The sequence below is a fragment of the Schistocerca cancellata genome, unplaced genomic scaffold (genome assembly GCF_023864275.1).
Source record: "Schistocerca cancellata isolate TAMUIC-IGC-003103 unplaced genomic scaffold, iqSchCanc2.1 HiC_scaffold_980, whole genome shotgun sequence".
Taxonomy (NCBI): Eukaryota; Metazoa; Arthropoda; class Insecta; order Orthoptera; family Acrididae; genus Schistocerca; species Schistocerca cancellata.
In genome coordinates, this window is record NW_026046988.1 from 27,501 (window position 1) to 32,500 (window position 5,000).

The 5,000-nt window shown below is 52.8% G+C and overlaps 1 non-coding gene across 1 annotated transcript in view; it reads right to left on the reverse strand.

Annotated features, from left to right (window-relative positions):
• LOC126150277 (small subunit ribosomal RNA) overlaps positions 1-1,619 on the reverse strand; it is a 1,909-nt gene extending 290 nt beyond the window's left edge. Inside the window, exon 1 of the ribosomal RNA XR_007531365.1 lies at positions 1-1,619. This exon is cut by the window's left edge and continues 290 nt beyond it. This is a non-coding gene — a ribosomal RNA (small subunit ribosomal RNA).
• Positions 1,620-5,000: the final 3,381 nt, after the last annotated feature.

Here is a 5,000-nt window from a genome sequence, read left to right on the forward strand (position 1 = left end):
CCCCGACCTTTCGGCCTAGGAAGACACGCTGATTCCTTCAGTGTAGCGCGCGTGCGGCCCAGAACATCTAAGGGCATCACAGACCTGTTATTGCTCAATCTCGTGCGGCTAGAAGCCGCCTGTCCCTCTAAGAAGAAAAGTAATCGCTGACAGCACGAAGGATGTCACGCGACTAGTTAGCAGGCTAGAGTCTCGTTCGTTATCGGAATTAACCAGACAAATCGCTCCACCAACTAAGAACGGCCATGCACCACCACCCACCGAATCAAGAAAGAGCTATCAATCTGTCAATCCTTCCGGTGTCCGGGCCTGGTGAGGTTTCCCGTGTTGAGTCAAATTAAGCCGCAGGCTCCACTCCTGGTGGTGCCCTTCCGTCAATTCCTTTAAGTTTCAGCTTTGCAACCATACTTCCCCCGGAACCCAAAAGCTTTGGTTTCCCGGAGGCTGCCCGCCGAGTCATCGGAGGAACTGCGGCGGATCGCTGGCTGGCATCGTTTATGGTTAGAACTAGGGCGGTATCTGATCGCCTTCGAACCTCTAACTTTCGTTCTTGATTAATGAAAACATACTTGGCAAATGCTTTCGCTTCTGTTCGTCTTGCGACGATCCAAGAATTTCACCTCTAACGTCGCAATACGAATGCCCCCGCCTGTCCCTATTAATCATTACCTCGGGTTCCGAAAACCAACAAAATAGAACCGAGGTCCTATTCCATTATTCCATGCACACAGTATTCAGGCGGGCTTGCCTGCTTTAAGCACTCTAATTTGTTCAAAGTAAACGTGCCGGCCCACCCAGACACTCAATAAAGAGCACCTTGGTAGGATTTCAACGGGGTCCGCCTCGGGACGCACGAACACGCACGAGGCGGTCGCACGCCTTCGGCTCGCCCCACCGGCAGGACGTCCCACGATACATGCCAGTTAAACACCGACGGGCGGTGAACCAACAGCGTGGGACACAAATCCAACTACGAGCTTTTTAACCGCAACAACTTTAATATACGCTATTGGAGCTGGAATTACCGCGGCTGCTGGCACCAGACTTGCCCTCCAATAGATACTCGTTAAAGGATTTAAAGTGTACTCATTCCGATTACGGGGCCTCGGATGAGTCCCGTATCGTTATTTTTCGTCACTACCTCCCCGTGCCGGGAGTGGGTAATTTGCGCGCCTGCTGCCTTCCTTGGATGTGGTAGCCGTTTCTCAGGCTCCCTCTCCGGAATCGAACCCTGATTCCCCGTTACCCGTTACAACCATGGTAGGCGCAGAACCTACCATCGACAGTTGATAAGGCAGACATTTGAAAGATGCGTCGCCGGTACGAGGACCGTGCGATCAGCCCAAAGTTATTCAGAGTCACCAAGGCAAACGGACCGGACGAGCCGACCGATTGGTTTTGATCTAATAAAAGCGTCCCTTCCATCTCTGGTCGGGACTCTGTTTGCATGTATTAGCTCTAGAATTACCACAGTTATCCAAGTAACGTGGGTACGATCTAAGGAACCATAACTGATTTAATGAGCCATTCGCGGTTTCACCTTAATGCGGCTTGTACTGAGACATGCATGGCTTAATCTTTGAGACAAGCATATGACTACTGGCAGGATCAACCAGGGAGCTGCGTCAACTAGAGCTGAGCAGCCGGCCGCCCGGGAGTGTGTCCCAGAGGCCCGCGCGAACACGCAAGCGTCCGCTCAATTATTCTGCAAACAGGAGGAGGCTGAGCTCCCCTGCACAATACACCTCGAAACCCTCTCAGGTCCCGGCGGCGCGCAGCGCCGTCCTAAGTACTTGGTCGGGTTCGAGAGAGGCGCAATCGCCCGGAGTTAGGCGAGTAGACGCTTTAGGTGCGACCACCCGTGCTCCCAACTGAGCTTGCCGCTGCCGACAGAGGCCCGGGAGCGTGCTGTCGTGGCATTGCCGGCGGGAGACAACACGCGCCACCTACGGTGACCGGCAGCTCCAACGCCAGCGCCACAGAAGGGCAAAGGCCCCACGTGGGTGCCGAAGCGAACTCTCCCAGCACAGCGCACGTGCCAACACGTCTGCACAACTGCGATACAAACCACCAGCGAGAACCGCTGGGGCGACCGAGCAGCAGACGGCGTCGCGGCGCCGAGTGCCGGGCGGCGGCGCATCCTCAACGCACACAGTCCTCAATCGGACCAGCACACTGCAGATGTCCACCGCGCTTCGCACCGGGCCGGCGAGGACCCACTTTGGCTGCACGGCGCCGCGCGCAGGGTGCCCCGGCGCGCAGCTGCGCCGCCTGCCGCGTCCGTCGGCCGGCGCGCCTGCCACTGGGCGCCCCCACCAGCCGGCTGTAGCGCGTGCGCCCACGCACCGCGCGGCCAGCACGCCGGGCGGCCCCCCCTCACCGGCCGGGGACAGTCCCACCCACCCACAGCCGCGTATCGCTTCACACCCAGATTCACATTCACGTTCGTTGGTATGGTGGGGACCGCTTCGTAGCTGTACCGATCGTTGCCCTCACAGATGTACCTCCAGCAAGGACAACCGCACCACAACGGGTTACCAGTTGTTCATTTGCGTAACGTCACCAGTAAACGTACACGTCCATCCCCGTTTGCAAAGTCAACTATTATTGCATGCCTGCCTGTCAGGTGTCAAGACACACTACATCCGCTCACATCCACGCAACAAAATGTGCCCGACTAGAGGGCACGTGGAAGGTGCCCCCGTACGTATGCGATGTCCACTGCGCGACCAACTGTCAACCGGCCTCTGTAGCATGTCGCAGATGTGGAACGCGGGGCACCGTGCTATCACATTGTGTGAGAAGAGACTACTACGTCTGCATACACGCGCCACTACATGAACAGACGGCTCATGCTGATCGCCATCCACTGCGTCCATTACTCCCACACGTCTCTATGGCGTACCACACTGCAATGCAGCTGTTATGGGGAGATGACACGTAGCTGTGTACACAACATTCTGAGCGGGTTGCGGTTGGACAATACATTACTGTAACGTGTCATATGCCAATTACAGAGCAGGGTAAGGCACAACTTGGGTTAGGTTAAGGCACAACTTGGGTTAGGTTAAGGCACAACTTGGGTTAGGTTAAGGCACAACTTGGGTTAGGTTAAGGCACAACTTGGGTTAGGTTAAGGCACAACTTGGGTTAGGTTAAGGCACAACTTGGGTTAGGTTAAGGCACAACTTGGGTTAGGTTAAGGCACAACTTGGGTTAGGTTAAGGCACAACTTGGGTTAGGTTAAGGCACAACTTGGGTTAGGTTAAGGCACAACGTGGGTTAGGTTAAGGCACAACGTGGGTTAGGTTAAGGCACAACGTGGGTTAGGTTAAGGCACAACGTGGGTTAGGTTAAGGCACAACGTGGGTTAGGTTAAGGCACAACGTGGGTTAGGTTAAGGCACAACGTGGGTTAGGTTAAGGCACAACGTGGGTTAGGTTAAGGCACAACGTGGGTTAGGTTAAGGCACAACGTGGGTTAGGTTAAGGCACAACGTGGGTTAGGTTAAGGCACAACTTGGGGGTAGATTGCGGTGCAAATTGCGTTACATTGCGGTGCAAATTGCGTTACATTGCGGTGCAAATTGCGTTACATTGCGGTGCAAATTGCGTTACATTGCGGTGCAAATTGCGTTACATTGCGGTGCAAATTGCGTTACATTGCGGTGCAAATTGCGTTACATTGCGGTGCAAATTGCGTTACATTGCGGTGCAAATTGCGTTACATTGCGGTGCAAATTGCGTTACATTGCGGTGCAAATTGAGTTACATTGCGGTGCAAATTGAGTTACATTGCGGTGCAAATTGCGTTACATTGCGGTGCAAATTGCGTTACATTGCGGTGCAAATTGCGTTACATTGCGGTGCAAATTGAGTTACATTGCGGTGCAAATTGAGTTACATTGCGGTGCAAATTGAGTTACATTGCGGTGCAAATTGAGTTACATTGCGGTGCAAATTGAGTTACATTGTGGTGCAAATTGAGTTACATTGCGGTGCAAATTGAGTTACATTGCGGTGCAAATTGAGTTACATTGCGGTGCAAATTGAGGTAGGTTAAGGTGCAACACAGGTTAGGTTAAGGTGCAACATAGGTTAGGGTGCAAGATGGGTTAGGTTAAGGTGCAAGATGGGTTAGGTTAAGGTGCAAGATGGGTTAGGTTAAGGTGACATAGGTTAGGTTAAGGTGACATAGGTTAGGTTAAGGTGACATAGGTTAGGTTAAGGTGACATAGGTTAGGTTAAGGTGACATAGGTTAGGTTAAGGTGACATAGGTTAGGTTAAGGTGACATAGGTTAGGTTAAGGTGACATAGGTTAGGTTAAGGTGACATAGGTTAGGTTAAGGTGACATAGGTTAGGTTAAGGTACAAACTGGGTCGTGTTATGGTACACATTGCGTTGTAGTACAGTACACGTTAGGTTTGGGTACGGTACACAATGTGGTATGGGATGGCGTGTTGTGGGGGGGGGGGGGGTGAGGTTCGTTGATATCGACCGTAGGACGTGGATGCCCGAGGCAGCGTCAGTGTGTCAAAGGAGTTATGTCACGTCGGGATGCGCTTTTCGCTAGTGAGAGGGGGCGAGCCGTGTCTGTGGTTGCGGCAGACCTGTGTGTTTCATTCCTGCCAGTGTGTTTGTGCTGTAAGACGAGGCAGTGTGGTGATGTTGGGTGCACCCCTGTGTAGGACATGTGTGGGTGTTGGTGGCTTCTCTGAGCAATTGTGGTTGTCGGACGAGTGGGGTATTCTGTTTTATGATTGGACCTCCCGGTCTGGTTATCATAGCGTAGTTGGTGTACTGTGGCGGATAGGATGCACCGGACGTTGGTCCATGCTGGTGCTTAGTTGTTGTATCTGTGTCTGTTACAGGCAGAGAGTAGTGTGTGATAGAGTGTGTGGCTGACGTGTGGTTCATTTTGTGTGTACGGACGTTCAGCATGTATAGGGGCATTTGCGTATATAATCTATCTATGTGGGCCTGCATAGTTTACTGAGCA